Source organism: Schistocerca gregaria, chromosome 6 (genome assembly GCF_023897955.1).
Source record: "Schistocerca gregaria isolate iqSchGreg1 chromosome 6, iqSchGreg1.2, whole genome shotgun sequence".
NCBI lineage: Eukaryota > Metazoa > Arthropoda > Insecta > Orthoptera > Acrididae > Schistocerca > Schistocerca gregaria.
Window position 1 is genome coordinate 364190411 of NC_064925.1, and position 19476 is coordinate 364209886.

The following is a 19476-nucleotide window of genomic DNA, read 5'->3' on the forward strand; positions in this document are numbered from 1 at the left end:
CTAATCCTAACTCTGTAGCTTCAATAATACATGCTTCTAATATTTCAAAAGAAATCAGCCAATTCAAAAAGTAAAATAGGTAGCTTCCTGAAACATCTGCGAGTACTATGTACTTTTATGATAAACTGCATCAAATTCCAGGAGTAGAACTTCGTAGCACAAATACTACATACCTCTTAGAATTTTACAAAAAATGAATTTTTGAAGTACCTAGTTAATGAGCCATATTTAGATTCACAATATTTAACATTCTCATACTCTTACACAATCCGACCTAGTTTCGAAACAATATTTTCACATTTATTTTTATGTAAGTATATGGTAGTTTCCTTGTTAGCTGCTCACTACATACCTCAGGTGCTCTGTTGGACTGACCTTGGCTGAGCAGCTGGGGGAAATCAATACTTTACGTGCTTCACTAGCGCCAGCTCGATTTCCCCACAAATCATACTGCACTTTCCGGTTTCATAAAGGGTCAACTTTCTAAATCTCTTCATCAGTAGCTAGTTACCAGCCTTTGGAGCAGGTTCGTACTATTTTGCGATCTAACTGGATATTGCTTCCTAGGTACATCTGCACCTACATAAGCATTTCACACGCCACTGTATGGGGAATGACGGAAGGTAGTCATACCACTACTAGTCATCTCCTTTCCTATTCCCCTCGGACTATCTACATGCTTCCATAATAACCCTAATTTCTCTTCTCTTATCTTAGAGTTTCTTACATGAAATGCGGCAGTGGAGTCGTCCTGCAGTCAAATACCGTTCGTCCAAATTTTCTCAACGCAGTTCCTTGAAAAGAAAGTCACCTTTCCTCAACGAGTTCCTCAGGTATCTTCATAACACTTGCATGTTGATCGAATCTAGCAGCTCATCTCTGAATTGCTTCGATGTATTCTTCTAATACGACATGATGAGAATCCCAAACACTCAAGCAGTCTCTTTTACAGATGAGCCATAGTTTAACAAAATTCTCTCAATAAACCAAAGTCGACCATTCACCTTCCCGATGACAATCGTTACATGGTCGTTCCATTTCATATCCCTTTGCCACGTTATGCATCGGTATTTAATCGATGTGACCGTGTCAAGCAATGTACTAGTAATGCTGTGTCCGAACATTGCAGGATAGTTCTTCCTACTCGACAGCAATAATTTACATTTTCCAACGTTTGGAAATAGCTGTTATTCATCACACCGACCACAGATTATGTCTAAGTCATCTTGCGTCCTCCTATTGCCACTCAGTGACGACCTGTTATGGAACACGACAGCATCATCCTGTCGATCAGGTCACCTACGCACACAGTGAATAATACCGGTCCTATCACATTTCCTTAGGGAACCCCTGACAATACCCTTGTCATTCATGAACAGTCGCCGTCGAGGACAAGGTATTAGTTTCTTTTAATAAAAAATGGTTCAAATGGCTCTGAGCACTATAGGAATTAACATCTATGGTCATCAGCCTCCTAGAACTTAAAACTACTTAAACCTAACTAACCTAAGGACATCACACAACACCCAGTCATTATCTATTAATAAAGAAGCCTTTCACTCATTCGTGTATCTGGAACATTACGTAAGCTTGTGCCTTCGGTAATAGTATGAAGTGGGGCACCGGAAATCTGGGAATATGGAGTTTGCTTGTTGTGCTTCGCCCATGGTTCGCAGAATATCGTACGAGAAAAGCGAAAATTGAGTTTCACATGAGCGATGCCTTCTAAAGCCATGTTTATATGTGGACAGGAGCTTTGTGTCTCAGAGAAACTAACTGCATTCGAACTGAGAATATGTTCAAGAACTCTGCAGAAAACTGTGTTAAGAATATTTCTCTGTAATTTGTGGGTCAGTTCTCTTATCCAGGAGTCACCTGGAGTTGCTTGGGTGAGAGATTCGCGATAAATAAAACCTGAGTTAGAGGACAATGCTGTAGAGTAATCTTTCTAAAACTCAGATGGAATTCCACGGCTACTTATTTGTTTTCAGCTCTTTCAGCTGCTTCTCCAAGCCAGAGATGCCAATTAGTTACAAACGCAAATATCTGCTAACTTTTCCCTGTCGTCATTAGAAAATTCTCTTCCGAACTGAGTGTGGAACAATATTTGCTTCGTCAGCATTTACCTAATTTTCTCATTAAACGAAAGAGGCTATTTTCCTTCCTTAATCGACTTGCTTGTTACATATTTATCCAGAATTCTGTTTACAATCGGTTTAAACTATGCTCATGATTGCGCTACGTCTGTCATACTGGAACTACATCATGAACATTGTCTAAGTGGGATGCCAACAACTGCTTATCCGCTCTTTCCAACAAAAATATTCATCTGGAGATTTCTTGATTCATTTATTAAATTTAGTAACCATAGTCGCTATGATGACATCATGATCACTAATTCGTTTCTCTATAATGGCACCGTCTATTACGTTAGGCCAGTTTGAAGCTAAAAGGGTTAAAATATACCCATTACGTGTGGGTTCCCGAACTAGATACTCAAGCAAGTTTTTATAAAAATGGCTCTGAGCACTATGGGACTTAACATCTATGGTCATCAGTCCCTTGAAACTTACAACTACTTAGACCTAGCTAACCTAAGGACATTACACAACACCCAGTCATCACGAGGCAGAGAAAATTCCTGATCCCGCCGGGAATCGAACCCGAGAACCCGGGCGCGGGAAGCGAGAACGCTACCGCACGACCACGAACTGCGGACCAAGCCAGTTTAAGAAAAACGTGTTCAGAAGTACTTCACAGGACTGCCTGTTTGTACCCGCCAGTAAATCCATAGCCTTCTCGATCTGTACCTGGTGAGTTAAAATCGTTTCTTACTAATACTGCACGATCGGCGTATTTTTGGGCTGTTGAGAGTACGCTCTCTTTGAATTACGGCGGTGACCGGTAAAAAGATCCAACAATTAATTTGATTTCACCCAGATCTGTTATATGCGTCCATATAACTTCACAGTCACACTCACATTCGACGTCAATAGAGATATTTTGTGGCTGCAATGAACAGTCCCTCTCCTATGATGTTTAGTCTATGTTCCGGATATACGTTCGATGACTCGCCCAGTATTTCAGAGCTATCCACTTTGTGTTTCAGCCATATCTCGGTCCAAAGAGTAATTTCGACATGACAGATTCCATGTAGATCAGTAAATTAGGGAACTTTGTTATGTATCGCCGGCCGCTGTGGCCGTGCGGTTCTAGGCACTTCAGTCCGGAACCGCGTGACTGCTACGGTCGCAGGTTCGAATCCTGCCTTGGGCATGGATGTGTGTTTTGTCCTTAAGTTAGTTAGGTTTAAGTAGTTCTAAGTTCTAGGGGACTGATGACCTCAGATGTTAAGTCCCATAGTGCTCAGAACCATTTGAACCATTTGTTATGTATCGCAATAGAGGGAACTACCTTCTAGCCTGAAAAATACGTGTGCAGTCCACAAGTACTCTTCTACCAGAGTTGCTAGTCCCTTGTGTGGAGCAGGCCAGATCTGTCAAAGGGAGTCCTGATATTCTCCACCTGACAAGCAAGGTCGAGATATCTGCCGCTAAGACGTCACATAGTCTTTGAAGCTTCTAGCTGAGATCCTCCATCCGATTTCAAACCAAGAGACCCTGATACACTCTGGGAACAATGCTGCAATTTGCGAGCTCTGCTTTCACCCTGCGCGTGAGGCAAGCAGTCTTCACCACTTGTTCCACCTGAACATATGAACTGAAGATGGTCTCACGACCCAAGTGGCAGACGTCACTGGTGCAGACGTGAGCCACATCTTCCAAACAACTGCATCGTTCACGCACGATAGCCACAGGTAAGGCCCTATCCACATCTTGGATAGCCCCCCCCCCCCCTCCCCACTCTCTTTCAGCAGTGCATACTGGACTTCTTTCGGTCCAGATTGCCATTTCCCTTAGGAGCTCCATAAAGCGCCTAAGACAAGAGCTCACAGTAACTAGTAAATCTCTCCCCCTCTCCCCCCATGTGTGTGCTCCTACCCTGCTGAAGGCGTCAGTTCCACCTGCCCACCTTCCAACTACCTGTCCACATACATGGTGGACGTGCGAGGCCAGACGACCAGCCTTCACAATGACCCTCCGACTCGAGCGAAGTGAATGCGTTATCACTTGTCACTCAACCTTTGGCGAGGACGCATCCACCGCGTTGTGTATACGAGAAGATGCGTCAACAGCAGAGCCTTGGATGAAACAAGCGACACCCGCAGTGTCCCATGCGAAGTGTCGGATTCTCCGCCACTGCTGCACCCCTCAGACAGCAATCTGAAGACAGCTGACTATATCCAAAAGTACCTTCAGCTGTTAGCGAACAGGAGCCAGATCTTCCTCCATCCGCACACAACATGCACACATCCTAACCATATCAGCACAACTAACTTCAAAGAAAATGACAACTATGCGTCAGTCGGCCAGAATTTACACTTTGCAGTTACAAAAACGGGAGATTAAAAGAAAACCACGCACTAAATTTAAGAAACAAAACTATGAAAAAACCACAGAAGAAGGTAAATGCGTCACTTGCTGCTTTACTGGTGCGTAGCAGGCGACAGATTGAACCTGACTAACTGATTAAGTTGAAAAATAAAAGAAGTGAAAACAACAAGACTAAACAAATTAATGACAACTGCGCTACATGTTGTATGCTCTGCAAACAAAGTGAGATTGCATATAATAAATTACTATGATTTATATTACACATGATGAACAACAATCCTGTTAGACTCCTCAGGGATACACCGGACTTTAATTCACTGTCTGTAATTGACTTTCCACCCAGGACAATGTATCTGTCAGTACACTGTGTATCTTGTGGCAAATCTGCTTTAATATCCCATAGGGATATGCCTCATATGCCCTCATTAGCTTTTAGAAAGTCTAGAAACACTGAATCATCTTGAGTTCCACACGTTCATTTCCATGTAAGAGGTTATTTTGTTCCAGGTAGACCATTGCCAGCCGCTCTGGCCGAGCGGTTCTAGACGCTTCAGTCTGGAATCGCGCTGTTGCTACGGTCGCAGGTTCGAAACTTGCCTCGGGCGTGGATGTGAGTGATGTCCTTAAGTTAGTTAGGTTTACGTAGTTCTAAGTCTAGGCGACTGATGACCTCAGAAGTTAAGTCCCATAGTGCTTAGAGCCATCTGAACCATTTGAAGGTAGATCATTAAGTATGAACTCAGATAACGTTTTAGTATTCTGATTCAAAAAAACGAACACTCTGTTGCAATAATGCAATTGTTTTATTAATTCCAATCACGCGTTTCACGCGGTTAGCGCCTCATCAGACTGGAACAGTAGGAAAATAATTACAGCCCAGACACTTGAAACTAGCGAGGAGCTGGTCTAATATTGCTGAAAGGTGAGTGCATTTTAACAGCTTTAATACTTGTTTGAACACAGAAAGCGCTAAGTCTAGGGTTCGGTTCTCATGTAAAATTATGGTGAAAAACACTCTTATCATAAACAACTAATTAACGTAGGGAAACCTTAAAAAGGCATAAAGAAATCGACAGCAAAAAATATTTAGTGGAATTGGTGGAGTGGGGGGGGGGGAAGGGGCAAATAATATAAAAGTAATAAATAAGAATGGATTGGACAGGTAATAAAACACACTACAGCAAACAAGAGTCAGTGCAGCGGCAATTATACGTTTACAACCATCAAACTGAATGAGGAGTAACTGCAGTGCCCTCGCCGACCGCAATCATAGAAGTAGTGCACCACGGTTACGGAGAGGAAGTTGTATGAGTTGAGGGGCAGCCAGATGGCGAGCATCGGGAATGTGAATGACGTGTTAGGGAATGGGAAGGACGGGGTGGGGGGCGGAGGGAAAAGGAGGGAGGTTGGATATACAGGGAACCTTATGCATTAATGTGAAAGGTAAGGAAAGAGGGGAGGTTAAAGAGGAAGTGGTGTAACGGGACATGGGGGGGGGGCGGGGGGGGGGGGGGAGTAATACGGCAATAAAGGAAAGGGAAACTTCAGGTACTGTAGAGGAAATTTTTGACCTCAGAGGACTGGAAAGAGTTTTTCAAATTTACTCATGGTTCATCGGTATTACGCCCATCGCTCGCTGGGTTCACGTATTTTAGTTGTAATTTTTCGTTGTTGATACGCTAGCAACATTAAAAGTGTAATTAGAATTAGTAAAATAACTGGCTGTCTTTGTTACTTGTGGACAATTCGAGTGACCAAATCTTGCCATGTCTCGAATTTGTAAAGGGGTCACCGGCCGGAGTGGCAATGCGGTTCTAGGAGCTACAGTCTGGAGCCGAGCGACCGCTACGGTCACAGGTTCGAATCCTGCCTCGGGCGTGGATGTGTGTGATGTCCTTAGATTAGTTAGGTTCAATTATTTCTAAGTTCTAGGCGACTGATGACCCGAGAAGTTAAGTCGCATAGTGCTCAGAGCCATTTTTGTAAAGGGGTCGTTGCCTGACTCTGGTGATTTAAGCTTGCTTTGGTACTGATACACTCACTGCCTTCCTTGATCCATTGCTTGGAAAACAATCATTAAAGGGGCAGCCCGGATTGTTGTTACATTTTATTCCGGTTCAATTAATCTATTTCGCAACGTGAAGCGCTGAGGGGGGGGGGGGGGGGGAGGACAATAAGCAATTCAGGAACCCAGCCAACCGATAGCATCTTCACCACTACCAGGACTTCCATATGAGATATTAAATTTCATTAATTTCTGATTTCACATTGCCGTATTTTGATGATGACTTTTACTGTATACGCGACATAGCGTGGAATTAGTGAAATTACAATTCTGTATACATAAGATTGCCATTTATATATCAGTTTTAATTGGTCACGTGCCCCTACTCTAAATTCTGCACAAATTAATATTCATTAACTTACAGGGACATGGCGCAAACTACCTCTAATACAAACATCAAAAAAAGTTTTGCATCACCCCAGTTTCCAGAACTGCTGAAGATAGGCGTTGACTTTCGATATTATACCACACACACAGTCCCTTTGACTGTTCAGAGATGTCACTAAACCTGCCCAAAGACGTAAACAGCCTTGCATGAGCAGCGCCTATTACATGGAGGGGGTCCAACAGCCGACCAGTTCCAGTCATTCCACCAGGAAGGAGGTACATGGCTCGTGTTGTTTGTAGTTCAACCATGCCTAGACAGTCAATAGCGCGGTTCGATCGTGTCCGCATTTTTACCTTGTGCCAAGAAGCGCTCTCAACAAAGGCAAGTATCCAAGCGTCTCGGAGTGAACCACGGCGGTGTTGTGTGGAGATGGAGGAGATACAGAGAGAGAAAAACTGTCGAAGACATGCCACGCTCAGGCCGCCCAAGGGTGCAGTGGATGACTGCTGCCTACAGATTATAGCGCTGAGGAATCCTCACAGCCACGCCACCATGTTGAATAATGCTCTTCGTGCACCATGATACCATGCAGCGCGGTACAAATGGCGCCAACAATGGACCGCTCAGGATTAGCATTCTGGTACCGCACACCACGGAATTTGAATCCCCGCCAGATGTCATGGACACTGAAGACCCGTAGAGGTCTCTGCACCATCGCGCAGCAAGCTGTAGCCGCACGCGCTTTTTTTCTTTATTGTTATTTCAACACCTTACACAAAAGGTGGGCCGACAGCGGCAATATTACACCGCTCTTCAGCCACAGATAGAACAAATAGACACAAGGAAAACACAGAAACAGAAAACATAATGGTGGACAAAAAGCAGTGGACGCCAGAGTTAAAAAAACTTGGAGCTGTTCACAGGTGGGGCATAATAAAAAATAACATTCAGCACTTGTACACGGACACTGATGACTGAAACGACACATGTGAACAATGGAGCGTAGGCGGTGAAAACACTAAAGCACTAATACAACGGCACACAGAAAGAACCGATGACGATGATCTCTAACACACGAATGTTCACTTGATGTGTGCGATTCTGAGGACCTGTCAAAAGGGGAAAAGGTGATGGAGGTGGGAGAGGGCGGGGGTGGTATAAGCCAGTGGCAGAGCAGATGGGAGGGGGAGGAAAGAAGATACGAAGATAGGGGAAGCCCGGGGGAAGGAGGGAGGAGGAGGGGGAGGAAGGGAGGAGGGAGAGAAGGGAGAAAGGGTGCCCTAAGGAAACACAGGGTGGGGAAGGCAATGATCAAAGTATCAAAGTTAATAGGAGGGGTAGACGGAGGGCATGAGGGCATCATCAGGGAGGGGGAGTTTGTGGAAGCCACCTTGCGCAAGGGTATGTAGAGTCGAGAAATGGAGAGCAGGTGAGATGTGGAAATACAGGCATGGCAGCGGATGGGGGTGGGAGAGTATTGGAGAGACAAGCAGTTGAGGGGCATCAAGTTTTTGGGAGATGTAGAGGATTCGTATTCGTTCGAGAAAAAGAAAGAGGTGCGGGTATGGAACAAGGTCATATAGAATCCACGTGGGGGAGGGGAGAAGGATGCGATAGGCGAGGCGGAGTGCATGGCGTTCTAGGATTTGAACGGATTTGTAAAAGGTAGGATGGGTGGAGATCTATGCAGGGTGGGCGTAGCAGAGGATAGAGCGGATGAGGGACTTATAGGTGTGGAGGATGGTGGACGGGTCCAGACCCCATATATGGCCAGAAACGAGCTTGAGGAGGCGGAGGCGGCAGTGTGCCTTGGAGTGGATTGTCCGGAGATGGGGGGTCAAGGAGAGGCAACGGTCAAGGATGACTCCAAAGTACTTGAGGGCGGGGGTGAGGGTGATAGGGTGGCCATAAATGGTGATATAGAAGTCGAGGAGACGGAAGGAAGGGGTGTTTGTGCTTACAATGATTGCCTGGGTCTTGGAAGGATTGATCTTGAGCAACCACTGGTTGCACCAAGTGGTGAAACGGTCAAGATCGGGTTGGAGAAGGTGTTGAGAGCGTTGGAGGGTGGGGACGAGGGCAAGAAAGGCGGGGTCATCTGCATAATGGAGAAGGTGGACGGGTGGTGGAGGCCGCAGCATATCTGCCGTATATACAGAAGATAGAGAAGAGGGGAGAGGATAGAACCTTGAGGCACACCGGCGGAGGGGTAAAAGGTGTAGGAATCTGTGTTATGGACGGTGACAAAGGAAGGACGTTGGGAAAGAAAGGACCCGATCAGATGGACGTAGTTGAGAGGAAAGGTGAAAGTTTGGAGCTTGACGGGAATGCCATACACGGTCGTAAGCACGCTCAAGGTCGAGGGAGAGGAAGATGTAGGACCGACGAGAGTTGAGCTGTTCAGAGAGGAAATGAGTAAGGTGTAGGAGAAGGTCATCAGCAGAGACGGATGGTCGAAAGCCACACTGGGTAGCAGGACTGAGGTAAGGCTGATGGGGTGGTAGGAGGAGACAGCGGATGGCGGTCTGTCGAGTTTGAGGAACATCAGGATACGGGAGGTTTTCCACTGGTTGGGATAGTAGCCAGTGGACAAGACCACGTTATATAGCCTGGCCAGGGCGGAGAGGAAGGAGAAGGGAGCTTCACAGAGGTGGCGATAGGTAACACGTTCGTGACCGGTAGCGGTCTTGCGTTTCGTGTGGAGTATAATGATGATACTCAGAGTGATGACGGGGGCATTAAGTTCATTGTGTGTAATTTTGTCCAAGTACTGCAAGCCAGGAGCGAGTGGAGGGACAGAGGTGTCAGTCCGATCGTGGACATCCGGGAAGAAGGAGTAATCGAACTGGGGATCGTCAGGGAGGGTAAATCGGCCTCCGCCCCCTGGCCTGCATTTAGTGTGAGGGTGCCACAGTGGAACACGTAGTTGCAGCGGCCAACAGCGGAGCCCTCGATAGAGTATTTAAGCGCCTGCCTCTTACTCAATCAGAAAGTTTAATCTTGCGTACATCTTTGGACACATCGCCTCGCGTTAGACAGCCTACTTACTTCATGTTCAGTGTACGAGTGGACGTGGTTGTTAGGTTTCCTTGTGACTCCGTTGTTTCGATCTTGTTGTAGTTCGTTCTGTCCTTCGTCGGTCGTGTCCATCCTCTACCGATTAGGTTCCTTTCAGATTACGCTGATACTATAGCTCCCTACTTAGCACTCATATACAACCGCTCGCTCACCGATAGATCTGTACCTACAGATTGGAAAATTGCGTAGGTCGCACCAGTGTTCAAGAAGGGTAGTAGGAGTAATCCATTTAACTACATCCCTATATCATTGACGTCGGTTTGCAGTAGGGTTTTGGAGAATATACTGTATTCAAACATTATGAATCACCTCGAAGGGAACGATCTATTGACACGTAATCAGCATGGCTTCAGAAAACATCGCTCTTGTGCAACGCAGCTAGCTCTTTATTCGCACGAAGTAATGGCCGCTATCGACAGGGGATCTCAAGTTGATTCCGTATTTCTAGATTTCCGGAAAGCTTTTGACACCGTTCCTCACAAGCGACTTCTAATCAAGCTGCGGAGCTATGGGGTTTCGTCTCAGTTGTGCTACTGGATTCGTGATTTCCTGTCAGGAAGGTCGCAGTTCGTAGTAATAGACGGCAAATCATCGAGTAAAACTGAAGTGATATCAGGTGTTCCCCAGGGAAGCGTCCTGGGACCTCTACTGTTCCTGATCTATATAAATGACCTGGGTGACAATCTGAGCAGTTCTCTTAGACTGTTCGCAGATGATGCTGTAATTTACCGTCTAGTAAGGTCATCCGAAGACCAGTATCAGTTGCAAAGCGATTTAGAAAAGATTGCTGTATGGTGTGTCAGGTGGCAGTTGACGCTAAATAACGAAAAGTGTGAGATGATCCACATGAGTTCCAAAAGAAATCTGTTGGAATTCGATTACTCGATAAATGGTACAATTCTCAAGGCTGTCAATTCAACTAAGTACCTGGGTGTTAAAATTACGAACAACTTCAGTTGGAAGGACCACATAGATAATATTGTCGGGAAGGCGAGCCAAAGGTTGCGTTTCGTTGGCAGGACACTTAGAAGATGCAACAAGTCCACTAAAGAGACAGCTTACACTACACTCGTTCGTCCTCTGTTAGAATATTGCTGCGCGGTGTGGGATCCTTACCAGGTGGGATTGACGGAGGACATCGAAAGGGTGCAAAAAAGGGCAGCTCGTTTTGTATTATCACGTTATAGGGGAGAGAGTGTGGCATATATGATACACGAGTTGGGATGGAAGTCATTACAGCATAGACGTTTTTCGTCGCGGCGAGACCTTTTTACGAAATTTCAGTCACCAACTTTCTCTTCCGAATGCGAAAATATTTTGTTGAGCCCAACCTACATAGGTAGGAATGATCATCAAAATCAAATAAGAGAAATCAGAGCTCGAACAGAAACGTTTAGGTGTTCGTTTTTCCCACTCGCTGTTCGGGAGTGGAATAGTAGAGAGATAGTATGATTGTGGTTCGATGAACCCTCTGCCAAGCACTTAAATGTGAATTGCAGAGTAGTCATGTAGATGTAGATGTAGATGTACCGTTGTTTTGTTGTTCGCGGGCCGCTCCATTAGTCCCGCCGCGCTTTCCGTAACTTCAACCCCGTGACCGTTCCGGTCGCAGTTACAACAAGCATCACATTCTCCCCACCGATGAGCGTTGCATGTGCCTTTGACCAGACAATCGTCGGAGACGTATTTTGAGGCAACCCGGTCAGGGTGAACGCCTTAGACACACTGCCCAGCAAGTGAATCAAGGTGGAGGTTCCCTGTTGTTTTGGGGTGGCTTTATGTGGGGCTGATGTACGCCGCTGATGGTCATGGAAGGCGCCGTAATAGCTGTACGACACGTGAATGCCATTCTCTGACTGATAGTGCAACCATATCAGCAGCATGGACGACAATTCGCGCCCCCATCTTGCGCATCTTGTGAAGGCTTCCTTCAGTATAATGACATCACTCGACTAGAGTGGCCCACATGTTCTCCAGACATGAACGCTATCGAACACACTTGGGATAGATTGAAAAGAGCTGTTTATGAATGACGTGACCCACCAACCACTCTGAGGGATCCACGCCGAATGGCCGTTGAGGGATGTGACAATCTGGACAAACGGTGCCTTGATAAACTTGTAGATAGTATGCCACGACGGATACAGGCATGCATCAATGCAAGAGGACGTGCTTCTGGGTATTAGAGGTACCAATGTGTACAGCAATCTGAACCACCTCCTCTGAAAGTCTCGCTGTATGGTGGTACAAGATGCAGTGTGTGGTTTTCATGAGCAATAAAAATGGCGGAAATGATGTTTATGTTGATCTCTATTCCAATTTTCTGTAGAGGTTCCGAAACTCTCGGAACCGAGATGATGCAAAGCTCTTTTTGGCGTGTGTGACAGGGACGGGGGTGGGGTGGAATGTTTCGTTGTGTTCTTGAGATTAACGTTCTCATACTACATCCTCATACTCATGCCACCCATGGACTGAATAAGAATTACTATTTTATCACAATCAGTTCAAAACGAATTTCGGGGTCGCTCTCTGTTTTTGGCGGCGACATAGCAAAGTAGTATGAGATCTCATAGTGTGTGTGTGTGGGGGGGGGGGGGGGGGGGGGGAATCAGGTGGTATATGCACAGTTAATATACGAAAATGAATTACATCCTATTAAATCTTTGATAGTTCTTGGAAAATATCAATCTCCACACGAGACACGTGCAATCCCTACCCTATATTTCCTCAATAACGGTCGTTAGCTAATCATTGTAGACGCAAGTCCTCATGGGATCTTGTATACCAATCGTTCCAAATTATTCACCAGCTATAGTCGTTCTTGGATTTTATATTTTAATATCACACACAAAACCTAACTGAATTTAATTTAGGGTTACGCTGCCATTGCTCAGAAAAGTACTGCCCATATGGCACCGTGGAGAGACAAACCAAGAAATAAAAAATAAATCAAACCAGCTAACTTTACACGCATACTTCACTAAATATTTCACGCTATTCAGACGCCCAGTTCCTAAATTGAAAGTACAATAAGGAAATGATTACTCTTTTGTCACACGGTTACGACCACATGGTTGAAAGTTGCAGAAAGGGAAAAAATAAAAATCTTACAGATTCTGGAATTTAATAAAATGAACTAAAAAATTACTGTGGCTGCTGTAGGCACCACAGGATTAAAAACTTAATACTAGATTACAAAGCTCTCCAAGTTCAAGTTAGAATCCTGAATTCCAACTATCCAACATACTCGGAAAACAATCAAAAAATGTGGTCGTAATGTAAACCTAACTTGACGATGCTGGAAAAGAACGGGTTCGTGACCTAACCTATGATACACCTCATCCTGATTTAACATAAGACCAGAACTTCTTAGAATTTTCTGTGAAGTTGGTAGATAAAGTTTTATTTTCGTATTCTGTAATCCTTCATGCATGGCCCTCCTTACGGTAATCTTGTCTTCGTTGAGGTTTTATCTGTCTGTGGGGATTTCTCTGCATTTATATTTGCAGTGAAGATCACATTTCTTCGAAGCAGCTTCCCAGAACGGTTATCAAACCACGGTGGGTCTTTTCCGTCCCTCACATCATGATCATACTTGCCCAGAGCGTATAGTACAATGCTCCTGCACTTTGTCCATTTATTCTCAACATTGTCAGTGCTGGAGTTGAACTTTTCATGATAACCTGTCAGGTAATTTGAAATCTGTCTTAATCGAAATGTATTCGCAGTTGGGAATACAAAGATCCATTAGCTGTGTAAGGGAACGACCACAATGAAAATTTGTGCCGACTGGGACTCTTAACTCCCATTTTCCACTTTAAGCAAGCGGTCGCCTTAGCTGCTTTGGCTATCCTTGCACGACTCACGGCAAGACCCAAAGTACCATATGGCGTCGTTCCTGCGTCACAAACTGTAGTGGTACACATGTTGCGTAACTCACGTACAGGTAAGGATATTCTGACTGGAAGTTGCTGTCTATATCTGTGGATGAATACGATATTGCGGTGTCTGTGTCGTCAAATGTTCCTTCAGAGATGAATGCATGGTAGAGATGTACGAAACATGGGCACCCCGAGCCTCAGCGTGGATAAAAATAGGAGAGATTCCAGGCAAAACGATGGGAAACGGAACTGCTGCTATGGTCAGCAGTCGCGCATAGCCACTGTTAAATGGACTAAAGGGAGGGCAGTAGCCTGTGAATAAAAAAAATGACGCAATGATTTATTGCACGGAAATCGAAAAGGAACTGAATTTTTTAATAGATACAGAAGCACGTATCAGTCTGCTCAAGGATCAATAAATAACCACAGAAATACCAGTAAAGAAGAAGAGATATAGAAGTTAAAGCGGGAACGAATGGTCAGTGAACAGACTGGGTACAGCGACACTGAAGTTAAGAGTAAGCGGAAGGCGTGAAGCGATCTTACACTCCATGCGTCAAGAAATGGAACATATGTCCCATGTAACGGTCTGGTAGGTAGTAACACCTTACAAAAACAGGCAGTTCTCATTGATTATATCCAGAGACGAATAATAGTGAGCGGATATGACTCCGGTATTGAAAGTACCGGAAGAGGTGGTATCACCAGTACAGTGGGAACCTCCACACTATACGATGAAGACACGGCCACGAAAGAGATATCAGGAAGATAAGATTAGTATAAATTAGTTTCGTGAGGGGGACAAATGGCATACGAATGTAAAAGTCAGCATGATAGCAAAGGAAATAACGGCATAAAGCAAAATTCCAGTGACGAAGAATCACTTAGAATGATACCCATCAAAGAAAGAGAAGTTGTTATCCAACGGAAACAATAGCACTCAGAGGGGGAAAGTTCTTGAGAAAACGACTGGAAAGACAGGACGTGAATAAGGAAGGCCGAGAGCTAATAGTGCCAAAGCAAGAAGTACACTCCTGGAAATGGAAAAAAGAACACATTGACACCGGTGTGTCAGACCCACCATCCTTGCTCCGGACACTGCGAGACGGCTGTACAAGCAATGATCACACGCACGGCACAGCGGACACACCAGGAACCGCGGTGTTGGCCGTCGAATGGCGCTAGCTGCGCAGCATTTGTGCACCGCCGCCGTCAGTGTCAGCCAGTTTGCCGTGGCATACGGAGCTCCATCACAGTCTTTAACACTGGTAGCATGCCGCGACAGCGTGGACGTGAACCGTATGTGCAGTTGACGGACTTTGAGCGAGGGCGTATAGTGGGCCTGCGGGAGGCCGGGTGGACGTACCGCCGAATTGCTCAACATGTGGGGCGTGAGGTCTCCACAGTACATCGATGTTGTCGCCAGTGGTCGGCGGAAGGTGCACGTGCCCGTCGACCTGGGACCGGACCGCAGCGACGCACGGATGCACGCCAAGACCGTAGGATCCTACGTAGTGCCGTAGGGGACCGCACCGCCACTTCCCAGCAAATTAGGGACACTGTTGCTCCTGGGGTATCGGCGAGGACCATTCGCAACCGTCTCTATGAAGCTGGGCTACGGTCCCTCAAACCGTTAGGCTGGCTTCCGCTCACGCCCCAACATCGTGCAGCCCGCCTCCAGTGGTGTCGCGACAGGCGTGAATGGAGGGACGAATGGAGACGTGTCGTCTTCAGCGATGAGAGTCGCTTCTGCCTTGGTGCCAATGATGGTCGTATGCGTGTTTGGCGCCGTGCAGGTGAGCGCCACAATCAGGACTGCATACGACCGAGGCACACAGGGCCAACACCCGGCATCATGGTGTGGGGAGCGATCTCCTACACTGGCCGTACACCCCTGGTGATCGTCGAGGGGACACTGAATAGTGCATGGTACATCTAAACCGTCATCGAACCCATCGTTCTACCATTCCTAGACCGGCAAGGGAACTTGCTGTTCCAACAGGACAATGTACGTCCGCATGTCTCCCGCGCCACCCAACGTGCTCTAGAAGGTGTAAGTCAACTACCCTGGCCAGCAAGATCTCCGGATCTGTCCCCCATTGAGCATGTTTGGGACTGGATGAAGCGTCGTCTCACGCGGTCTGCACGTCCAGCACGAACGCTGGTCCAACTGAGGCGCCAGGTGGAAATGGAATGGCAAGCCGTTCCACAGGACTACATCCAGCATCTCTACGATCGTCTCCATGGGAGAATAGCAGCCTGCATTGCTGCGAAAGGTGGATATACACTGTACTAGTGCCGACATTGTGCATGCTCTGTTGCCTGTGTCTATGTGCCTGTGGTTCTGTCAGTGTGATCATGTGATGTATCTGACCCCAGGAATGTGTCAATAAAGTTTCCCCTTCCTGGGACAATGAATTCACGGTGTTCTTATTTCAATTTCCAGAAGTGTATTAAAGGATGTATACGGTCCAGAAGGTTATAGTACGAAATACTCAAGGTAATTGTGGCATTAGTATGGTGAATTTGATTGGGGTAGAGTGTGATGTTAGTGCAGCGTGATTAATTATTGAATCTTTATGCGATGAAGCCACAGTAAGGGAAGTAATAGAAACGTCGAAGCAGGCACCAGAGTACAAGCATTGTGTAGCACTGTTCACAGATTTTTTATGAATGTAACACTTAAATGAGGAGGAGAAAAATGTGGTAGAAAAACTGTGTAGTGAACACTGTTATGTGCTTCATTTAAAAGCCGACAGTTAATTTTTTAGTGACACAATAAGACACAGGCTTCCGAAATTGCCAGTGTATACAGACAAGGTTATAAATGTCAATCCATTTTGGATACCGGAATCCCAGAAGGAGATATTACGCAAAGACACACAAAAAATTTTCACTGAATGTATTATTGTTGAGTTTTTTAGTCTGTAGAATGCACCAGTATTGCTGAAAATAGATGCCAGTAGGAAATTAAAATACAGGTTGGTGAATGATTATTCGTGAAATAAATGACATTTCTGTACGGGGGTGGGGGGGAGCCTTCTCAATTCTAAATGCGTCGGAAGTTCTGGACCAGCTGGGAAAAGCAAAGTATTTTTCCACATTGGGTTTGGCCAGCGGATACCACCAGGTATTAATGGACGCCCAGGTCAGGGGGGAAACTGCATTCTGTTCTAATTATCAGCACTTTTAGTACAAGAGGGTGCCGATGTGATTAAAAGGGGCACCTGGTACATTTCAGAGACTAATGATCGTTGCACTGCCAGGTTTAAAGAGAATAAAGTGCTTAGTATATTTGGACAACATTATCTGTTATAGATGTTCTTTTCGAGAGCATAATGATAAATTATGAGAGCTTTTGGGCGGACTCGGGGAACACAGGCATACAAGTGTGATTTTTACGGAAGGAAGTAATATTTTTGGAAAACAGAATAACTGTACAGCACACCAACGCGAGTGGAACGTAGAGAAGGTAAATAGATTACCAGTGCCGAAGGCAAAGATAGAATTAACAAGATGAGGAGTTTAGTAGGATACTACAGAAAGTTTCTAAAAGATTTGAGTAAAATTATAACACCTTTGAATAAGTTACTAAAGACCACCGAAGACTATGAGTGGGGACGCCAACAAAAAGCGGAGTTCGAAGAACTGAAAGAGAAATTAAAAAGTCCTCCCATACTACAGTACCCTTACTTTGAGAACGATTGTATTATAGAGATGGACGCGATTGAAATTGCACTTGGTGTGATTTTATCGTGAGACAAGATCACAAGCGACTAACTAACAGCGCACGCAACTAGGTCACTGAATAAAGCAGACAGAAACTATTCAGCCACCGAACTGAAGTGTTTAGCATTAGTGTGGGCAACGAACAATTACAATATGTGTTCACAACAGTAACAGGTCACAACCCGTTAACGTGGGGCTTTACTGTAAAAGACCCACTCGCTCCCCCCCCCCCCCCCTCCCCACGTTTACTCAAATGGATACTGAAACTGTAAGAGTATTCATAAGAAATTATCTATAAGTCAGGGAGACTGAATGCCAATGCAGATGCATTTAGTAGAAGGCAACAAAGATATGAAGAGGCACACAAGTAAGAAAAAACCAAGAGCCCAGAAGATAGGTAACAGAAACTAATAAATTACGACAAGTCCAGACAGAGCTAAGCGGCAACAGAAGGCCATTCGATGCACATCAAGGAATTCACTGAAAACTGGATCAGCTCGTAGAAGGGAATGAAAAGCGATGTCGAGGACTGCATCAGAGCGTGTAATAAATGTCAACGAACTAAATTTACATACAGCCAAACTAAAATGCCATTAGTTATTATGGAGAAAGTAGAAACCGTTGTTGGCAAATACAATATGGACATAGTTGGTTAATTACATGTAACTACAAAAGACGAAATCTATATTTGAACTTTCCAGGATCATTTGGCCAAGATTACAGTAGCAGTCCCATTACAGAGACAAGATATGGATCCAGTAGTGGAAAAGTTCATAGAAGAAGTTATATTAAGATACGGAATTCCTTCGATATGTTGACAGACCAAAGTTTTATTTTTTAAATCAATTGCTTAAGAGAGAATGTACATAATTAAGAATAAAGAAGATACAGACACTTTCAGACGAATGGAGCGTTAGAAACACACACTTTCAGACGAATGGAGCATTAGAAAGGACACACTGAATGTCAGTGCAGTATTTGACGCATTTCATAAATGAACACCATAGAAACTGGGATAAGGGGGTTTTCTATACTACTTTTGTTTTCAATACGACACCACACGAGTGTTACAAAAAGAGGTAGGCAAAATAGGATCTAGTTATTATGAATACGTATATCAGTTCAAAGCTAGCATGCAAGAAGCGCATCGAGTAACGAGGGATAAAATAAAAGCGCATCGAGCATCGAGGGATAAAATAAAAGGGGCCAAAGGAGTGACGCAAAGGAATATTACACACACATCTGAGGTAGAGAATATAATGTTATCGCATGATGAGGCAGTAACACGTGTGAGATCAAATCATACGAAGCAATAAAAACATTATTGCCTAATGTTGTAATAAAAACGAATCGGAGAGATGACAATAGATTGAAACATTATTTGTAAGATTAAGTTAAAAATGTAGTGTAAAAACATCAGGATTTCGCTTACAGACGCCTCATGGCGCCACCAACCGCAGTGATGTGGATTCTGATTATGACCGGAAGATGGAAGAACTACAGCTGTCAAGTGCACCGAGAGATGGTAACCCATGTGAATCTGAAGACACTAGACGAAAAACTTCACGTCGTGAGAAGATTAGGTCTAAATGCGACACAACAGTGTAAAGCTAGACTATAATAACTAAACATTAGCACGCTAGCTTTGAAATGATATATATAATCATCATAACTATATCCTACTCTGCTTGCTTCTTTTTGTAAGACTCCTGTTAAGTTTACTGTTCTCCCAAAAATTAATTTAAAAGGCGTATATCCTGTGCTGCTATGTAATATATTGTGTAATGGGACTGCACACAATGTAGAACGATTGCAAGAAACCAGGCCGCTAATACATCAGATAAAAAAGATCAGTAAGTAGAGAGAAAAGAGGAATTCTCAGCTTAGTAGTAAAAATCAGTAAAATTTTATTTGGAACTTTGGACGAGGTAGACGCACGGT